The 22,235-nt window shown below is 41.4% G+C and overlaps 1 protein-coding gene across 3 annotated transcripts in view; it reads left to right on the plus strand.

The window, feature by feature from the left end:
- The window catches only part of PCOLCE2 (procollagen C-endopeptidase enhancer 2), a 202,759-nt gene that overhangs the window by 88,542 nt on the left and 91,982 nt on the right, over window positions 1-22,235 (plus strand). The window lies entirely within an intron of this gene.

The following is a 22,235-nucleotide window of genomic DNA, read 5'->3' on the forward strand; positions in this document are numbered from 1 at the left end:
TAACAAACTGACAAAACCTTGACAAATCAAAACTCAACAAATAATATATACATATAGGGCCCAATTATGACAGAAAATATAAGACAAAAAGACAAAACAAACAGTCCTGATACCAACATGACAAAACACAAAACAAACACCTGTTTAGAGAGAGAGCCTCCAGCCCCTTCCGGGGAGTCCCTCTCTCCTCTCACACGAGGAGATTTCTTGTGAGCTGAAAGCCTGGATGGCCTCCTGAAAGAAAAGATTTTTAATCCAGTTTCAGATGCTATTAGAATCAGAATGAGAGAGGAAGGGAAAGATCAGGTTTTGTCCTCTATGAGGATCCTAATAACTGAAAACAGTAAGTTAAACAAACGGTTAACGGGGTCTATAAAGAGTTAATAGTAACTTCCGCCTTAGTTTCACGTTGGACTATGATGTCACAGGCAGGGACAGGGCCTGTAAATCTCTCCGCCCTGTGAAGCTGTTAGCTGGGAGTCTCCCAGCACCAAAAGAGATAAGGAAGCTGTAAATAAAAGTTCTTTTGTTCTTTGAAATGTTATAAATGGATACTTTTAAATCAACCCTAGGACTTTAAAATTCAATTTAATACAGTAAATTCACAAATCAGAGCAAACTGAAACTTTCATTTATACAAACAGGAATTTTTATCATCTAAGTGGGCTGATTCCCTCTCTGACGGAGAACAAAGGACTCTGAGAAAAAGGTGTCTCAGCAGCTGCTAAAGACCTTTGTATTCTGCCACAGCAGGTCTGCCCCATCTTTAAATAAATTAAACAGCAGAAAGAGATAACAAATACTTTCACATTTATATTTATATACTAAACAGTCTGAGTTTTTGACTCCTATTAGATATTTACCAGAGTTTAAACAGTAACCTGATTAATTTGCCTGAGGAAGCTCTATGGCCTCCGGGTGGGGGGCGGGGGGATTAAGCTCCCCTTTCCACTCACTTGGAGTGGACTGAGTCTATCTCATAACGTCCGTCCAGTAAGTCCACAGAAGTCCACAGAAAGACACAGAAACCAAACAGACAAAGACACTGAAAAACTGGACGATGGCCCTGTGCCAACCAGCGGGAGCGACCCGCTTCGTCCCAGAGTTTTGAGGGGAAGCCACTCCCCTCCAGACGGGGGTTTTTATGCCCCTCCAGACAGAGAATCAGAGCGTCCTCTGACCCTCCCACCCAAGATCCACCTGTGCGTCCACTTAGACCGTTTTTGGGCACTTCAGACTTGGCTTCAGAAGCGAGCTCGCACAGAACAGACAATACAGACACTTACCGCGGTCAGTCAGCAGTCAGACTCTTCGGATTGGGTCCCTCGTGGGTATTGGGGAACCCCGGGCGAGCCCCCAAATGTTATGCCCAGAGTTCAGGGTCCCCAATAATCAACCACCAGGGAGCCTTTTCTCCGATGCAAAAGCAAAGAGTCTTTATTCAAACCTGGGTTTGGCTCCCAGCCTCCTCCTGACGCAGCAGTGGGGCAAGAGAGAGAACCCCGGGGGAGGGGTAGTTTATAAAGGGTTGGTCATTTGGGTGGGCTTAGGGAAGTGACGTGGGTTACAGAGATTGCTTAATTTGGACTGAGTCTACTTCTCTACACTCCTATTGGCAGGTTTATGCAACTGTTACATTCTCGCGGTTTTCTAAGAAAAAGGAGTCATATACATAGTTACACAGGATGGAGGGTACAGTACATTTTGTGCTGGCCTGCTCTGCCCTTTCAGTGCAGCCTCAGGTCCCCTGGCCCAGTGCCTGGAGGGGGGCGCAGCCTCATGTCCCCCATCAAGCCCCACCAAGAGGGAGGTGCAGCCTCAGGTGCCCCGTCAAGCTCTACTGGGCGGGGGGCATGGCCTCAGGTCCCCCAGCTCAGGGCAAGGGGAGCAGCCTGAGGTCCCCCAGCCCAGCACTGGGGCAGGGGGGCAAACCTTGAGGTCCCCTGTCAAGACCTGCAAGGCAGGAGGGCGCAGCCTCAGGTCCCCCTGCTCGGCGCCGGGGTGGGGTGTGCGGTCTCAGGTCCCCTGTCAAGCCCCACCAGGCAGGAGGCTCAGTCTGAGGTCCCCCAGCCTGGTGCCGGGGTGGGGGGTGCAGCCTGAGGTCCCCCAGCCCAGCACCAGGGTGGGGGTTGAACCTTGAAGTCCCCCATCAAGCCCCACCGGGTGGTGGCGTGGCCTGAGGTCCCCCCTCAAGCCCTTCTGGGTGGGAGGCACAGCCTGAGGTCCCCTGTCAAGCCCCATGGGGCCGGGGGCGGGGACACAGTCTCATGTCCCTGCTGATTGCTCGTTAAGGCTCCTTACAGGAACTCGGCCTCCGCTGTGGGTGCAGCATCTTGTGTTACAGAAACCCCCCCTCCACTGTGGGTGTAGCCATCTTGTGTTATGGAAACCCCCACCTCTGCTGAGGGCACCATCATCTTTGTGGCGGAGTGATGGTAAATTTGCATATTTCCTCTTTATTATATAGGATATGTTGGAGAAAAGCCCATTTTTAAGCTCCTAAAGAGTCCCTTATATTCTTTTTCTATTCTGCTGGAACAAATTACCACAAACTGAGTGGCTTAAAACAACATATTTGTTCTCTTATATTCTGGAGGTGAAAAGTCTGGAATCAGTTTCACTGGGCTAAAATCAACCTGTCAGCAGGTGTTTTCTTCTGGAAGTGCTGCCAGGCAGGGAGACCTGGCTGGGGCAGGTCTGCCCAGGGCTGGCCAGTAGTGTGTGGGCTCTGACTTTGTGCAGGAAAGGTTTCCCACCACAGGTCCAGGTGATTATGAGGAAATGTTTATGAAAGCTGGAACAATGAAATAAGGAAGAGCTTAGCATAGAAGGAACAACAGGAGATCCCAGGCTGGGCTGCTTTAATTCTCTGGAAAGTCAGAGGAAAGCAGGTCTTGGGTACAGGGCCAGAGGTTTTTCCTGGGATGAGCTGTCACTGCCCATCGCTGCCCTGGTCACAAGTCTCAAGGGATCCTTTAGAGTTTAGGAGATGTGTGTCTGGGAGCGGGGTCCCACGGGTGGGAAGGGAAGAGAAGAAGGGAAAGGGAAGAATGGTGGCTGCCCCCAGAGGGAGAGCATGTGCTGGGTCCTTTGTCTTGAGGGCTTTTATCTCTTTCTCACAGGCGGGAATCTTAGGGGAGGTCTCGGGGGAAGCAACAGAATATTCATCAGTTTCTTAGGTGTGTTCCTCCAGGGCCGTGGTCTCCATGGATTGGTCAGTGTCAGAGCAGGGGGTTGTTAGTCATTGCAGCTGGTCCTGGAGTTGCTCACCTGATTTTTCTGCTTTTCTGGGTCTGAAGCTGAAATATAGCTGAGGCCTAGATGTTATCTCTAGGGAGGTGACCTTGTGTATCTGCTATAAGTTGCTCTGCAGTTTGCTCAGTTCTCTGTCTCAGTTTCCCAATTTCACTTGTCCTGGCTTCATGGCCTATCTTGGAAGCTTGAAAGAGAATCAGTTTCCTTGCCTTTTTTCAGCTTCTGGAGGCTGCTGGCAATCCTTGCCAGTGGCTCCTTCCTTGTCTTTAAGGCACATCATCCTATCTCGGCTTCTGTCATATTTTCTCCTCCACAGCAGTCAGACCTTTCTCTTATGAGGGTACTTGTGGTTACATTCAGGGCCCACCTATATAGTCTAGGATGCTCTCCCCTTCTCAAGATCCTTAACTTAACCTTCTCTGCCAAGTCCCTTTGCATATGAAGTAACATTCATAAGTTCCAGGAATTAGAAAGTGGACACTTTAGGGGCCATTATTCAGCTAATCACACCCTTGTTGATTCGAAGCCAGTCTTTTCCTCTAGATCCTCCTTCTCAGCTCCTCTTTTCTCCCTTGAAACCCCCCTTGACCCAGTAGTCTTCTTTTTCTCCATCTTCAGTTCTGCCTCCTTTTTTTGGTTCCTTCCCCATAACCTATAAATTTAAGTTCTCCCAAATTAAAAAACAACTCCCTCTTGACTATCCTGCTCTAGCTTCTTCTGCCATGTTTTTTTCTTTGTATACAACTGTTTTAAAAATAATTTCATTTAATTTTCTAGCAATATGGCAAATAAGCTAGGTTAAAGCATTGCTGAGTTGGCAAAAAATAAGAGAAATCATCTGAGGTAAAAAAACACACAAAAAACAAAAGTGATGAAAAGCCCAAATCTGGAGAGAAAAACAAGTATTTGGAGGTGGCAGCTTTCTTCAGGATTTGTGCCAGTCTTTGATGACCAAGAACTTCATTCTTTACAGGCCATGCTTGGGAATAGAGGATAGAGCTCAGGGTCCAGTCAAGGGGGGACATTTGATCAAAGACCATAAGGGACCGACTGAAAGTGACACCAACATGACTGAACTAACTATCCCTATAACCCACAGGTGATAGTAAGGAACATCAGCCGTTTTGGCCTTAGCTTTTGATAAAGGGAAGAAGAGGTAGTTCTTTATGAGAATTCCTAACTAAAAAGCAGTCCACATATAAGTTTAGGGTTACAATTTACACTAAATGCACTCAAGAATTTAATTTATAGTTTCCAAGTTGGTAGTGCCCACAGGGGCTGACAGAAGAAAATATAAGTTCTCATTGGAAGAATGCATCTTAAACTTTAAGAATACCTATAGAAAAAAATGGAAGGGAGGACACAAAATGGCAGCCAAAATGGCAAATGTGTCCCAAGCCTTAGAGCAGATAGAAGGAGCATCTAAATTGAATAATATACAGCTGGAATTGGTAAAGTAGACACAGCTGGTGAGACAATTTGCACCTGGGAAGGGCAGATGATGCTCAGAGAATGGTAGGATTGGGGATCTGGGCTGGAGAGAGTTGTGAGAACTCCAAGAGGGTCAGAAGGAAGCTGCATGGCACTAAGTCCATATCCCTGTGACTGTGGAAAGGAAGTCCACAGGACTGCTGGTGGCAGGGGCTTATAGATCTAAGTCCACAGCCATGAGAGGCTGAGCCCAGAGAGGAATGCCTGAAGAACTGCCCAAGCTACACAGTGCCGGGGGTAGAGAAACTCACAGTGGCGCAGTTGTTTCCCCTCTTCTTGGTCTTTGCTTTTATTTGCTAAACCCAGTTCATAGGACCTTTCAAATAAAAACGCTCAACCATGACTGAGGTGCAGGTGGAAGTAGGACTTGTGGAGTCTGGGGAGAGGCTGTGGAGAAGAGCAGGTTGGGGAGAGGTGACCAAGAGTCCAACACTGGGACATTCCTGACACTCTGGACCTAAGCAGCCATTTTCTCCTGAAGAGCTATCTCCCTGCAGTCTCCAGGCAATAATATAGCCACACTCAGACTACACTCTGAGTGGTACAAAGGACACAAAAAATCTGAATAGCCCCTAAGAGCCCTCAGGGACTGGATTGAAGAGCGGCCATTCAGTCCCAGAAAGCAATACAGCAACCTCCCTAACTAAATCTATGTCAGAAATAGCTGCTTGAGAGATTAAGATTGACAGCAGGCAGAGATTAAGATTGACAGCAGTCTAAGTGGGCAGATTGGTCCTGCCTGCTGGCCGTCAAGGCAGTGGAGATAGACACAAACAGAGGATGGTGGATCATGTGGAAATTCAACACGGTGCTGACTACCTAACAGGACAATGAGAAGTGTCAGACAATATAGAAGAGTGGGATAATAAATCAGCCCCCATGGGGCATTAAAACAGCTGAAATGAACAACACTTCACTTATTTTAAAAAGATTATCTTTTATTTAAAAATTTAAAAAATTTTCTTTGTTTTTTTTGTTTCTTTTTTATTTTTTCACATTATTTTTTCTTCATTCTATTTTTAATTGTTATTTTATCTTATTTTTGAAATTTTTTTCTCTTTCTTTTCTTCTTTTCCACTCATCTCTTTCTACTTCTTCTATACTGAACTGAGGTCCTCCCCATATTCATTCAATTCCTTAACCTTACTTTCTGTATATAAGCTCTGACTCTACAGATTCTGCCCCCACCCTCTTTTCTGGGTGTTCATTGTTTGCATTTTCATTTATCTTTTTGTTCTGTGGTGTTTTCTCCCCACATGTATATGTTTTTTTTTTACTTTTTCTTTTCTCTTACAATTTTTTCTTTCCTCGATATCATTTTTGCTCTCTTTTCTCTTCTCTAATTCTCTTTTCTCTAGTGGTCACTAATATTGGGGTTATCAGTGTCCTGTGTACATTCGTGTTTTGTTCCCTTTGTGTCGTATTTTATCAAGTTGTATTTTGTGCTGCTTGGTCAATGTGGTAGAAAGCGAGCCACATAACCAGACACACTGAAAGAAGACTCCATCCACGAATGGGACAGTAACACTCAAGTCCCAGTAACACCAAGATAACCCAAATTTCCCAAGTAGGAGGCATCCCTAGATTGCCCAGACCAGAGAGATTGTACCACTGGGTCCCATAAAACATCTATATGAGACAAACTCAAAAAATCTGGGTGGCATAGCAGTTGATCTGGTCTGTTTCTTTGAATCACAAAGAAAAATGGGGAGACAAAGAAACAACCTCCCCTTCTAAAGAAAAGGAGAAATTATAAGGAAAGGAAATAAATGAAATTTGGGCAAGCAAGTTGTCAGAGAAAGAATTCAGAGCAATGGTATAAGGACACTGAAAAGGATGGAAGATAAATTCAACAACATGCATAAAAATCAAGAGGAAATGAAGAAGAATCAAGAGGAAGTGAAGAATGATGTAGCCACAATAAAGAACAAAATGGAAAGTTTCAACAGTAGACCAGAAGTGAGGACTATATTAGTGAATTAGAAGACAAGGTAGATAAAACACAGCAGCAACTGGAAAGAAAACTTAAAAAGAAGGAGAAGAGCCTAAGGGAGCTTTGGGACAACATGAAACAAAACAACATCTGCATAATAGGGGTGCCAGAAAGAGAGGAAGTGGAGTGAGGAATAGAAAACCTGTTTGAAGAAATACTAGTAATGACAGAAAACTTCCATGATATTTGGAATAAAAAAACTCACACAAGTCCAAAAAGCTCACAGATTCCCAAACAAGATGAACCCAAATAGACTGACACCAAGACACATCATAATTAAATTGGCAAACACCAATGACAAAGCAAGAATCTTAAAGTTACCTATAAGGGATCTCCCATTAGACTATCAACTGATTTCTCAACAGAAACAAATCAGGCCAGAAGGGAATAGAATAAAACATACAAAGTGACACAAAGCAAGGGACTGAATCCAAGAGTACTATAGCCAGCAAGGCTATCATTCAAAATTGAAGGTGAAATCAGGAGGTTCACAGACATAAAAGGTCTAAGGGAGCTTATTACCACCAAGCCAGCAATGCAAGAAATGTTAAAGCATGCTGTAAAAAAGAAGAAATAGAAAGGGAAGAAGGAACACAGGCACAAAGGATAAAAATGGCAACAAACAAGTACCTATCAATAATAATAAAAGCATACTATGCTAATTAGACCAGACAGCCTAACGTCCTTCCAACTGTCCTTCAGGACAAAGCTGCAGCAGCTGAAAGGGCTGAGCCTAAGCCATCAGTAGAACATCCCCTTAGGGCTCCCAGACTGTGAGAGGGGGCAGGCCAGGCTGAGGGACTCCCTCCCCTGTGCATGAATTTTTGTGTACCAGGCCTCTAGTCAATAATAACCTTAAATGTAAATGGATTAAATGCTCTAATCAAAAGACATAAGGTAGCTGAATGGATAAGAAAACATGAACCATGTATTTTCTGTCAACAAGAGACCTACCTCAGCACAAACGACTCACAGACTGATAGTGAAGAGATTGGAAAAATTTTTTCTGGCAAATGGAAATGAGAATAAAGTTGGGGTAGCAATACTTATATCTGACAAAATAGACCTCAAACTGAAGGCTATAACAAGACATAAGAAGTGCCACTTCGTAATACTAAAGAGAGCAAATCAAGAAGAGGATATAACTTTGGTAAACATATATGCATCCAATACAGGAGCACCCAAATACATAAAAAAGCTTCTTAAAGATATCAAGGGAGAGATGGACAGCAATACAATCATAGTAGGGGACTTTAATATCCCATTGACACCATTGGATAAATCCTTTAAACAAAAACATCAGCAAAGAAACAGCAATCCTAAATGACTCACTAGATCAGATGGAGTTAATTGACATTTTCAGAACATTTCAACCCAAAGCTACAGAATATACAATCTTCTCCAGTGCACATGGAACATTTTCAAAGATATACCACATATTAGGACACAGGCAAAGTCTCTTCAAATTCAAGAAGATAGAAATCATATCAAGCATCTTCTCAGATCACAATGGGATAAAATTAGAAATCAACTATAATAAAAACCATGAAACACTTGGAGGCTAAACAGCATGCTATTAAACAATGATTGTGTTACCAAAGAGATCAAAGAAGAAATAAAAAGCATTCTGGAAACATTGAAAACACAACAATCCAAAATCTATGGGACACAATGAAAGCAGCCCTGAGAAGGAAGTTCATAGCTCTACAGGCCTACCTCAAAAAACAAGAAAAATAGTAATAAATTATCTAACCCTAAAACTGAAAGAATTAGAAAGAGATCAACAAGAAAAATCCCAGAGTAAGCAGAAGGAAGGAAATAATAAAGATCACAGCAGAAATAAATGACATAGAGAACAAAAAAAAAAAATTACAAAAGATCAACGAAACCAAGAGTTCTTTGAAAGGATAAACAAGATCGATGAACCTCTAGTCAGGCTACCAAGAAACAAACAGAGAAGACCCAAATAACCAAAATTGGAAATGAAAAAGGTGAAGTAACAACCAACCCCGCAGACAAAGAAAGGATTATAAAACAAAACAAAACAAAACAAAACAAAAAACCTACGAACAACTCTACTCCCACAATTTGGATAACTTTGATGTAATGGACACAGTCCTAGAAAAATACAAGCTTCCAAAACTCAATCAGGAAGAATAAAAAAACTTGAATAGGCCGATAACTACTGATGACATTGGAACAGTAATAAAAAAAATAAAAAAATAAAAAAAAGCTCCTAGCAAACAAAAGCCCTGGACCAGACAGCTTCACAGGGGAGTGTTTTTAAAAAAATATATTTTATTGATTTTTTACAGAGAGGAAGGGAGAGGGACAGAGAGCTAGAAACATCGATGAGAGAGAAACATCGATCAGCTGCCTCCTGCACACTCCCTACTGGGTATGTGCCCGCAACCAAGTTACATGCCCTTGACCGGAATCGAACCTGGGACCCTTGAGTCCCCAGGCCGACGCTCTATCCACTGAGCCAAACCGGCCAGGGCCACAGAGGAGTTTTACCAAACATTCAGAAAAAGAACTAAAACCTACCCTTCTCACACTATTCCAAAAAATTCAAGAGGAAGGCACAATTCCAAGTTCTTTCTATGAAGCCACAATTACCCTAATTCCAAAACCAGATAAAGACACTACAAAGATAGAGAATTACAGGCCAATATCTCTGATGAACATAGATGCTAAAATCCTCAACAAAAGTCTAGCAAATCGGATCCAGCATTACATCAGAAAGATCATACACCATGACCAAGTGGAATTTATTCCAGGGATGCAAGGCTAGTATAATATTTGCAAATCAATAAACATGATACAGCACATAAACAAATTGAGAGAAAAAAATCACATAATATCAATTGAGGCAGAAAAGGCATTTGACAAAATCCAACATTTTTTCCTGATAAAAACTGTCAGCAAAGTGGAAATAGAAGGATCAGAGCTCAACATGATAAAAACCATATATGACAAACCTGTAGCCAACCTTGTACTCAATGGGCAAAAAGTAAAACCATTTCCCCTAAGAACAGGGACAAGACAGGGATGCCCACTTTCAGCACTTCTGTTCAACATAGTACTGGAAGTGCTAGCCATAGCGATCAGACAAGAAAAAGAAACAAAAGGCATTCAAATTGGAAAAGAAGAAATAAAACTGTAATTATTTGCAGATGACATGACATTGTACAGAGAAAACCCTAAAGACTCCAATAAAAACATAATAGACTTAATGAATTTGGCAATGTAGCAGGACACAAAATTAACATCCAGAAATCTATGGCTTTTTTATACACCAATAATGAACTCACAGAAAGAGAAACAAACAAATCTCATTTACCATTGCAACAAAAAATTAAGATACCAGGAATAAATTTAACCAAGGAGGTAAAGGACTTGTACTTAGAAAATTATAGGACGCTGAAAAAAGAGATAGAGGAAGACATAAATAAATGGAAGAATATACTGTGTTCATGGATTGGTAGAATCAACATCATCAAAATGTCTATACTACCCAAAGCAATCTATAGATTCAATACACTACCCATTAAAATACCAATGGCATACTTCAAAGACCTAGAACAAACTCTCCAAAAGTCATCTGGGCATGTGAAGAGGAGAAAACAAGATGGTGGCATAGGTAAACACCTAAACTGCTGCCTCGCACAACAATATCAAAACTACAACTAAAAGACAAAACAGACAGAACCACAGGAATGCTGGCCGAGTGGAAATTCTACAACTAGAAGAAAAGAGGAAAGCACATTGAGAATCAGAGGAGCTGCAGGAGGCAGAGGTAGGGAGACTCACACACAGAGAGGACAGGTGGCTGTGGGAGTCAGAAGCTCCCGACTGCACTGAACTCCAGTACTGGGCAAGACGCTGGGAAACCAAATTCATTTGGGTGGAATCTGGACTATCAGGGAAAGAGAAAGCACACTGAGACTTGGAAGCTGTGGAACGCAGAAGTCCGGAGGTGTGCGTGCACAGAGGGGACTGACTGCTGAATGCACGGAAGGCTGAGTGTGCAGCTGGCTTTCTAAAGTAGGAGGGAGAAGGAAACTCCTGACTGTGCTGAACTCCAGTTCTGGGCAAGTTTCTGGGAACTCCAACTCATTTGGGGAGAAACTGGACTGTCTGGTAGCAGGCGAAACTTGATGGCGGCTTTCTCCCAGAGGTGCTTGCAGTGATTACCGAGGGACACTGAGTCCCAGGGGCCTTATAGGGCAGGGCTGACAGAAAACCAAGGCTGTCTGCTCTGCCCTGAAACCCCGCCCTATTCAAGCTGAACACAGAGACTTTTGCAATTTTGCAAGTCCTGTCTCATAAGAGTGTCTCCAGCACAGAAGTTCTCCCAGCATAGACACAGCTGATCCTCACAGCCAATTGGCCTGGAGGTTAATTCCTCCCAGTGATACCAACAACAATCAAGACTTAACTACAACAAGACTGTGCACACAGCCCACAAAGGGGTGCACCAAGAGTGTCCACCTCAGGTAACTGGGAGGCTGAGCCACTGGGCCCTATACGACACCTAGCACACAAAGCTACTCTACCATCTCAGGGAAGCAGTGAAAATGCAGAGACAAAGAACAGATAACAAATGAAAGAAATGGAGGAAAACAAATGACTGGATAGAGTTCAAAACCACGGTTATAAGGTTTTTCAAGAATTTCCTAGAAAAGGCCAATAAATTTAGTGAGACCCTTGAAGATATGAAAAAGGACCAACTAGAAATTAAGCATACACTGACTGAAATAAAAAATATACAGAGACCTAACAGCAGACTAGAGGACCACAAGATTCAAGTCAAATATTTGAAATACAAAGAAGCAAAACACACTCAGCTAGAAAAGAAAAAAGAATCCAAAAAGTTGAAGATAGTGTAAGGAGCCTCTGGGACAACCTCAAGCGTACCAACATCCAAATTATGGGGTGCCAGAAGAAGAGAGAGAGCAAGATACTGAAAACCTATTTGAAGAAATAATGACAGATAACTTCCCCCACCTGGTGAAAGAAATAGACTTACAAGTTCAGGAAGCGCACAGAACCCCAAACAAAAGGAATCCAAAGAGGACCACACCAAGACATATCATAATTAAAATGCCAAGAGCAAAAGACAAAGAGAGAATATTAAAGACAGCAATAGAAAAACAGTTAATTACCTACAAGGGAGCACCCATATGATTGTCAGCTGATTTCTCAACAGAAACTATGCAGGCCAGACGAGAGTGGCAAGAAATATTCAAAGTGATGAATAGCAAGAACCTACAACCAAGATTACTCTACCCAGCAAAGCTATCATTCAGAATTGAAGGTCAGATAAAGAGCTTCACAGATAAGAAAAAGCTAAATGAGTTCATCATCACCAAACCAGTATTATATGAAATGCTGAAAGATATTCTTTAAGAAGAGGAGGAAGAAGAAAAAGGTAAAGATAAAAATTATGAATAACCAATACATGGCTAGCAACAAGTGAATCTAAAAATCAAGTGAATAAAAAATCTGATTAACAGAATAAACTGGTGAATATAATAGGATCAGGGGCATAGAAAGGCAGTGGACTGACAATTCTCAGGGGGAAAGGGGTTTGGGAGGTACGGGAAGAGACTGGACAAAAAGCATACACCTATGGATGAGGACAGTGGGGGGTGGGGAGGAGGTAAGGGCAGAGGGTGGGGTGGGAACCAGGTGGAGGGGAGCTATGGGGGGAAAAAGAGGAACAATTGTAATGTGAACAATAAAGATGTATTAAATTAAAATAATAATAATAATAATAATAATAATGAAGTCATCTGGAATATAAAAAGACCCTGAATAGCTGCAGCAATCTGAGAAAGAAGAACAACGTTGGAGGGATCACAATACCAGATATCAAACTATGTTACCAATCCACGGTTCTCAAAACTTCCTGGTACTGGCACAAGAACACATATAGACCAATGGAACCGAACAGGGAACCCAGAGATTGACCCAAGGCATTATGCTCAATTAATATTTGGCATAGGCATGAGCATACAACGGAGTCAAGACAGTCTCTTCAATAAATGGTGTTGGGAAAATGGGCCAGATACATTCATAAAAGTGAAACTAGACTGTGGAGAGCGGCTACAGCATTCAGACTGGATCAGGCCTCGGACTGACTTATGGCAAAGCCACATACAAGTCCCAGCTTGGAGGGCAAAGCCGTCCCATCACAATTATAGCCAAAAGGCTATCATTGTAAGCTTGACCTTATAGTCTGACCCTGCATTCCTAGGTAGGTATGGGATGTGGGTTGTGGGGGGTGCAGCAAGTGCTGCCTAAACAAAGCTTGATAGAGTTCAGAGAATGGCAACAAGAGGAAAGAAGCATATTTGAAATTCACAGTAACATTGTAAACATCTTGCCCTTGTTTTGCTTTGTGTAATCTGAATATAAATTAAAGATCCTGCTTACAAGCAGGTTCACTGTTTCCTCATCCAGGCATAGTGATCCACCTGGCCCCAACTGTATTCTCTTGTCTGTATCCTTTAATCCTTCAACACCCCTCCTCAGGTTAACCATTGGCTGTGCTGGGTGTGGTTCTCTAGACCACCAACTTACACCATACACAAAAATAAACTCAAAATGGATAAAGGACTTAAATGTAAAACAGAAAACCATAAAAATCCTAGAAGAAACCATAGGCAGCAACATAGCAGACACTTGTCATAGCAATATCTTTACTGATAAAGCTCCTGGGGCAATGGAAACTAGGAGAAAATAAATATACGTTACTACATCAAAATAAAAAGCTTCTGCATCACAAAAGAAACCATCAACAAAACAACAAGAAAGCCCACTGCATGGGAGAACATATTTTCCAATGTTATCTCCGATAAGGGTTTAATCTCCAAAATTTATAGGGAAGTCATACAACTTAACAAAGGGAATATAAACAATCCAAAAAATGGGCAAAATACCTAAATAGATACTTTTTGAAGGAGGACATACAGAAGGCCAAGGGACATGAAAACATGCTCAGAGTCACTAATCATCCAATTGATGCAAATCAAAACAATGATAAGGTACCATCTCACACCTGACTGAGTGGTTATTATCAACAGACGACAAGTGCTGGCCAGGATGTGGAGAAAAGGGAACCCTCTTGCACTGCTGGTGGGAATGCAGACTGGTGCAGCCACTGTGGAAAACAATATAGCGTTGCCTCAAAAAATTAAAAATGGAACTTCCATTTGACTCAGTAATCCCACTTCTAGGAATATATCCCAAGAAACCAGAAACACCAATCAGAAAGGATATATGCACCCCTGTGTTCATAGCAGCACAATTCACCATAGCTAAGATTTGGAAACAGCCTAAGTGCTCATCAGCAGATGTGAGTGGATTAGGAAACTGTGGTACACCTACACAATGGAATACTATGCTGCTTTAAAAAAGAATGAATTCTTACCATTTGCAACAGCACGGATGGAACTGGAGAGCATTATGCTAAGTGAAATAAGCCAATCAGAGAAAGATAAATATCACATGATCTCACTCATTTGTGAAATATAAACAACATAAACTGATGAACAAAAATAGAACCAGAGAATAGAAGCATCGAACAGACTGTCCAACCTATGAGGGAAGGTGGGGGGTGAAGGGGTAAGAGATCAACCACAGGACTTGTATGCATGCATATGAGCATAGCCAATAGACACAGACAGTAGAGTGGTGAGGGCATGTGCTGGTTGGTGGGAACGTCTGAGGAAGAGGTCAATTGGGGAAAAAGTAGACTCATGTAATACTTTAGACAATAAAGAATTTAAATAATAAAAAAACTAGTACCTATAAATAAAGTTTTAAGAAACATAGGTTCCCAATACAAAAGCACAAAGCACCAAGGAAAGCCAACATAAACAAGAAACAGCAGAAATAAGCAGTATAGTCAGACCCATAGAGGCATTTATAAAAAGTATGAGACAGAATGTGAAATGTGTATGCTTAAAGAAATATGCCAACCAAATACACAGTGCAGGATATTCAAAATATGACTAAGAAACAAGAGACTTTCAGAAATGTTGAAACAGATTTAAAAAAGAGCCTAAGAGAATTTTTAAAACTGAGACATATAATAATTTAAACAAACAACTTAATGTATATGTAAAATTACTGATAAGACATAGCTCCAGGAAGAATTGGGGAACTGAGAAATAGATGTGAGATATTAGCTGGAATGTAGCATAGACAGATAGATGGAGAAGAGAAAGAGGTGTTCAGAGGCACAGAGGCCAGAGTGGAAGCACGTCACATGTTTAACACACATGTAATCAGAGTTCTCTAACAGAAAATAAACAATGTCATGTTTGAAGAAATAATAGCTGCGACTTTTCCAATGCGGATGAAAGATATCAATCATCAAATTAAAAACTCAATAAATCCTAAGCGACATATATAGTATATAATACTAGAAGGCCAATGCACGGAATTCGTGCATTGGTAGGGTCCCTAGGCCTGGCCTGTGATCAGGGCCAATCTGTGGGGCGATTGGGGGGCGCCCCCGTTGGCACCTGACTTGGCTGGCCTGGGGTCTGCGAGCTGGGGGCAGCTCCTGCTTTGAGCGTCTGCCCCCTGGTGGCCAGTGCTGATGACAGCGACTGGTGACCCGCCTTGGTCTGGCTCCCCTGCTCACCTGCTCTACCATCCTGCTGCTACTGATGCCCTCCATGTTCCATGCTCTGCTGCCTGCTGCCAACACCTGCCATGTTCCATGCGCGCCACCCAGTGGTCAGCGCACGTCATAGCGTTGTTCAGTTCTACCATTTGTATATTAGGGTTTTAGTTTATTTGCATATTAGGGTTTTATGTATTTAGATACCCATTCCTATGTGCTTTATAGTAAACCACAGAACAGAAGAGAGGGATGTTAAAAACAGCCAAAGAGAAAGGCATGGTATCACAAAGGAAAGACATAACTTAACAACTAACTTCTCAACAGCAACATTGTAAGATAGAAGATCTTAGAAGAATGTCTTCAAAGTACTGAGACAAAGTAACTATTAAACTTGGATTGTGAAAAACCTCTTTTGTGAATGTGGGTGAAATCAACACTTTTTCAGTTAAACAAGAGCTGAGAGAGTTTACTACCAACATATTCTAACCAAAGAAACTTCATATGTACTTCAGGCTGGAAGATAATGATCACAGAATAAAGGGTGCAGGAGGAAACAATGGACAAAGGTGTTGGTCATAAGTGTTGAAGGGTTCTGAGGTCCTTGTATTATTTGACAATAGGGTGAAGATATTATTAAACTTTATAATTTGCTAAAGTAAATAGGGATGTTAAATTTAGGGTAACCTCTAGAAAAAGTAGAAGTCTTTAACTTCCAAAACACTGGAGGAAAAACATGAAATGAGAAAAAGTGTTAGGTCTAAAAAGAAAAGGGGGCAAGAGAAACATAAAAAAGATAGGCCAAATAAAAAGCAAAAAATGGGATGGTAGAAATATCTCCAGATCTATTTGTAACCAATATAAATACAAATGTATCAAATCATTAATGGGAAGGTAAAGACTGTTAGACTGGATAACAGCAGAATCCAGTCATGTGCTGTTTATTAGACATTTAAAAAAAACACACACATAAAAAACAAGAAGACTGAGCATTTGAGAATAAAATAATAGAAAAAAGATATTGGAAAAAATGCTAATTGAAGAAAAGTGGCATAGCTTTATTGATATCAAGTCAAAGTAGATTTGGGGCAGAAAGCATTACTAGAAATAGTTAACTATATAATGATTAAAAAGGGCAATTTATCAGAAGTTATAAACTTGCATGTATGTCAATATGTAAAGCAAAAAAAAAATAATAAAAATTAAAAGATAGATCTACAAAGTCCACTATTATAGTAGGAGATTTTAAACACATCTCTTTAAATAATTGACAGATTAACTGAATTACAGAAAGATGGGAAATTCGGATGCTGAAGATTAAAAAAATAATTAATAGGCTTGGTCTAAGGGACAGAGAACACTGCATCCAACAACAGGGAAAAATACATTTTTCAAGCAAAAATGGACATGACTTGAGGTGGTGAACACACAATGCAAAATACAGATGATGTATTATAGAATTGTACCTGGAACCTATATAATTGTATTAACTATTGTGATCTCAATAAATTCAATAAATAAATTTAAAATAAAAAAGCAATACAAATAGGCGCATAGCCAGCCTCCCTCATGCCCAGAATTTAGACACTATACTTAATGGTGTAAAAGTGAGCTTTTGGTGAAGTTGATGGCGGTATAGGTAAACGCAGGTACTCACCACCTCCCACAACCATATCAATATTACAACTAAAATATAGAACAACCATCATTCAGAACTCCTGAAATCTGGCTGAATGGAAGTCCTGCAACTAGAGAAGTAAAGAAGAAAGCACATTGCCCTAGTTGGCTTGGCTCAGTGGATAGAGCATCAGCCTGCGGACTGAAGGGTCCCAGGTTCGATTCCGGCCAAGGGCACATGCCTGGGTTGCGGGCTCAGTCCCCAGTAGGGGGCGTGCAGGAGGCAGCTGATCAATGATTCTCATCATTGATGTTTCTATCTCTCTCCTCCCTTCCTCTCTGAAATCAATAAAGAAATATATTTTTTTTAAAAAAAAAAGAAGAAGAAAGCACATTGAGACTGGTAGGAGGGGTTGGAGGCATGGAACTGGCTGATCTGACATCCATGTGTGCCATTTTTCTAATCAGGAGGGAGATCTTTCCTGTGGAGGCCACCCATGAGAAGCAAGGGGTCTCAGCCCTACACCAGACTCCCAGCCCAGAGTTCCAGAGCTGAGAATTTCGGCCTGTAAAAACCAGCAGAGATTGTGGCTGAGTGGCACAGAGGCTGCTGGAGTACCAGGTCCTATTAAAAGGCCCACACACAAACTTACACTGTCTCATGTCCTCTGAGCTTCAGTACCCGGCAACTTTGGGGGAATCTAGGGACATATGGATTGTCTGGCATCAAGGCAGGAACTCAGGGGTAGCTTTCTTCCAGATGGGGCTGCTCACAGGGGTCATTGTTCCTGTGCTAGGACCTCCCCTGTCACAGGGCTGACTAGCAGCCATATCTGAGTCTTCATCAGCCTGGCTCACACTGTTTGCTCAGCCCTGGTGATTCCCTGAGACCTCTCCCAATCCAATTTGGAGACCCAAGCTGTTTGCAGCAGCTTTTTCATATGAATGGCCTGTCCTGGCTCAGGCTTCAGACTTTCCTAAAATCTCTGAAACAAGCTGCAGCTGGTGTCATCATGCCCCTAACCCATCAGTAAATGGCCCAAGACCTGGCACTAGCACCAGCCTGCTTTGCTTCACAGCTGGGCCTCAGCTGGGCAGAAATAGACTTACAAGTCCAGGAAGCATAAGAGTCCCAAACAAGAGTAACCCAAAGAGGCCCATATCAAGACACATCATAATTAAAATGCCAAGGGCTAAAGACAAAGAGAGAATCTTAAAAGCAGCAAGAGAAAAGCAGTTAGTTACCTACAAGGGAGCACCCATACGACTGACAGCTGATTTCTTAACAGAAACTTTGCAGGCCAGAAAGAAATAGCGAGAAATATTCAAAGTGATGAATAGCAAGGACCTATAACCAAGATTATTCTCCCCAGCAAAGCTATCATTTACCGTAGAATTGAAGGTCAGATAAAGAGCTTCACAGACAAGAAAAAGTTAAAGGAGTTCATCACCCCCAAACCAGTATTACATGAAATGTTGAAGAGTATTTTTTAAGAAGAGGAAGAAGAAGAAGGGTATTCTTTAAGAAGAGGAAGAAGGAGGAGGAGGAGGAGAAAGAGGGGAAGAGATAAAAATATGAACAGTAAAATGGCATTAAATACATATTGACAATTAAATCTAAGAATTAATTGAACAAGAAATCTAATGAACAAAATAAAATGGTGAATAAATAGAATCAGAGACATAGAAACATGGAACAGACTGTTGAATCTCAGTGGGAAGTGGGGAGGGGTTGAAAAGATTAAAGAATTTACATGCACATATGCATTACCTATGGACACAAACAATAGGGTGGTGAAGGCCTGGGGTGGGGCGGGAACCCAGTGAAGGGAGAAAAGAGGGGGACATCTGTAATACCCTCAACAATAAAGATTTTTAAAAAATAATGGTTAACTTTCATTTCAAATGAAATATAATAGTCACTTAAAAAAGAAGAAAGAACATTCCAGAATTGCCAAATAATTATTAAAGAAATTTGATATCTAGCTAAAAGTGATCAAGGGGTGGGCGAACAGACCCAGATTGAATTTCTCCATCCATTCTAACAAACATTCCAGGAATGAATAATTTCAGCACTACACAGATTCTTCCATCAAAAAATAGGGTTGTTCCACAACTAATTTTATAAGGCTCCTATAAATTGACACTCAAACTAGGTAAGGACACTACCAGAAAAGAATATTAGAAACCAATCTCACTAATGAATGTGATGAAAAATAAAGTATTTTTTATTCCTTGTAAAAAGAAAAAAAATACTAGCAAGCCAAACATAACAATGTATAAAAAATACTCTTTGACCAGGAATTCAAGATTGGCTTGAATTTAGAAAATCTGTTTCATACATCACCGGATTAAAGTGTGACTTGCAGATTTATATGTTTATTTGTTGAAAACATTAATTTATTCAAGAATATCTTTTTAAAATAGCTTTAATTTAAAATTTGTATGTATAAGAATATATTTTAATAGCAACAAAATATAAAATACTCAAGAATGGATTTTACAAATCTTGTGCAAGGCCTTAATAAGAAAATGATAAAGCCTTATTAATATATTTTAAAAGACCTAAATAAATGGCACTATATACTATTCTCATGGATAGGAAGAATTGATACCACTAACAATATTGGAATTGAAGGTTTCGGGCTCAATTTTAAGTCAGGGCACATACCTAATTTACAATTTGATCTCCAGTTGGGAGCCAACCTATTATTGTGTCTGTTGCGCTCTCTCTCCCCATCTCCCTCCCTTCCTCCTTTACTCCCTCCTCCCCCTCCCCTTTCCCTCTCCCTCAGTTAAAAAAAAAATATCCTTCTTGGGTGAGGATACAAAAAAAGTATGACTAGAAGGAGGAGTGTTGCGGTTGGGGGCTATCACATCATCCCTGTGTGTGGTTAGTGCACTATCAATAGCATGGAATTCAGTTCGGAAACATTTACTACACGCCAGCATGTGTGGGCACTAAGTGAGGCACCTGGAACACAGAGATTAATAACTGATAAGTAGTGGGAGGGAGCAAAACAAGGTAAAGGAATGCGCTGGGTCGTTTCTGACAAGCGGAGGAAGGTCAGGGATGCCTCTTGGAGGAGATGGTGTTTCTTGAGGGAAGAGATGGAGTTGGAGGCAGAAGGGAGGACAGGCTCATTCCAACCAGAGGCAGCTCTGTTAGCACAGACACAGGGCAGACAGATGCTGTTCTGGAGCCTAAACCTTGAGTTGGGGCCTAGAGAGAGATGAGGCAGGTGGGTTCAGTTGGGTTTTACATACTGCAGACATTGTGCCCTGGAGTGCAGGTTGGTACGCAGGGACAGACCTGTTTCCCTAGAAACCTGTCCTAGACTGCTAGCAGGGAGGCTGGCCAGGAGGCTGTGCAGTGGTCCAGATAAAGACCGGAGGTAGGGAGGGCTAGGAGAGAAGAGCAGGTGGTGGGTCAAGAAATGTTTAGGAGGCAAAATTTGCAGGACATTGTGGTTGATTGACTATGATCGAAGAAGGGGAAGACTGGAATGCAAGAACCAATGTAGCCAGCTGTAAGAAATGAAGCAGCCTCCTCAATCTACTCCTGGGCTTTGCCAGGGCAGAGTGGATCCAAGTGAGATTTCTTCTTTCCTTCTTAGTGATTTGTAACATTAATATGCAAATACAACACATGCCCCTCAGTAAATTTATGGCACTGTGATTTTGTCACATTCATACAAAGCTAAGGTGCAGCATAACAAAAATGTGACTGCTACTAAAATACTTTTCCTTGAGAAAATTTGGTTTCCAATATAGCTCCCAAGATTAGTTCACGGAAAAGGCAGTGAATGGTCACTATAATTATAACATCCTGCCTAGAAGGCTGGCTGAGTTGGGTTTAAGGTTTTTTTTGGTGTTTATAATAATTGCTTTTTGTTATTTTATCATTTAAACATCAGTAACATTTTATTTATAACTCTAGTTGAGAATTGTGTTTCAAGCACAGTTTGTATTTCTTTAAAGGAATATGTTTTCAAAACCAAGACAGAATATTTCTGTGAAAGGCTTGATTCTCAGAAGCATTATTTGATCTCCTAGGTCACTTTTGTGACCAGACTAAAAGCATGTCTTGAGTTCGTTTTCTAGGTCTGCCGAGTCCCTTGGCTCAGAAAGTAATAACCTTCAGGGCAAAAGAGATCTTGCAGTTTTTCTGACTGGTTGGCTCAAGTACAGACCTCCCGCTGAAATTAGCTGAGGGGGGCGGGGGGGGGGGGGGGGGAGGGAGACGGCTGGCTGCCTCAGCATAGGCTGTCCCTGATGCCTAAGAGTGATTCTGCTGAGAAGATGCCTCAAAAAAGGACTTTAGTCAAACCCTCAATTAACTCAAATGTCATGTTTCCACTTAATTAGTTTTTAAGTAGAATTAGCCAAACAGTATTTTTACCATTGTTTAAATAATGATAGCAAAAGCTTAAATGAAATCCCTTGAGATTTAAGAGAGCTTTTAAGCCTCAGTTATTATCACCATTAAATCTTTAGTACCCCTAAAACTGGAGTTTTTAATGATGCCATTATGAGCACCAAAACAAAATAATCGCTCTCTCCTTCAGAGCATTTTGCTACGAAGATTATGAACAGAAATGCTTCCACTGCAGGCATGCATAAGACACATTAAAAATGAAATGGGGCCCTAGCCGGTTTGGCTCAGTGGATAGAGCATCAGCCTGTGGACCAAAAGATTCCAGGTTTGATTCCAGTCAAGGGAATGTACCTTGGTTGCAGGCTCCGCCCAGGCCCTGCCCGGGGCTTGTGCAGGAGGCAACCAATCGATGTGTTTCTCTCACATTGATATTTATCTCTGTCTTTCCCTTTCTCTTCCACTCTCCCAAAAGAAAAAAAAAATCAATGGAAAAATATCCTTGGGTGAGGATTAACAACAACAACAAAAAAAACAGTAACAAAGAAATGGGCCCTGGCCTGTAGTCAGGTGGTTAGAGCACCCTCGCAATACACCCAGGTTTTGGGTTTGATCCCTGGTCAGGGCACATAATAAGAAACAACCAATGAATGCATAAATAAGTGGAACAACAAATCAGTGTTTCTCCTCCTCTCACCCCTTAAATATCATAAAAAAATGGGAATAAAGTAATTAAAAAATGGAGCACTGCAGTACTAAATGAAAAAAAAAACAAAAACCCACAATGAAATGGAATTTCAATTAAACCCTAATGGCTTTCTTGTATCCAGGTGATAGGTAGTCAGCCCTTAGGTAGTGTCTTCACA

Source organism: Cnephaeus nilssonii (assembly GCF_951640355.1).
Source record: "Cnephaeus nilssonii genome assembly, chromosome: 3".
Taxonomy (NCBI): Eukaryota; Metazoa; Chordata; class Mammalia; order Chiroptera; family Vespertilionidae; genus Cnephaeus; species Cnephaeus nilssonii.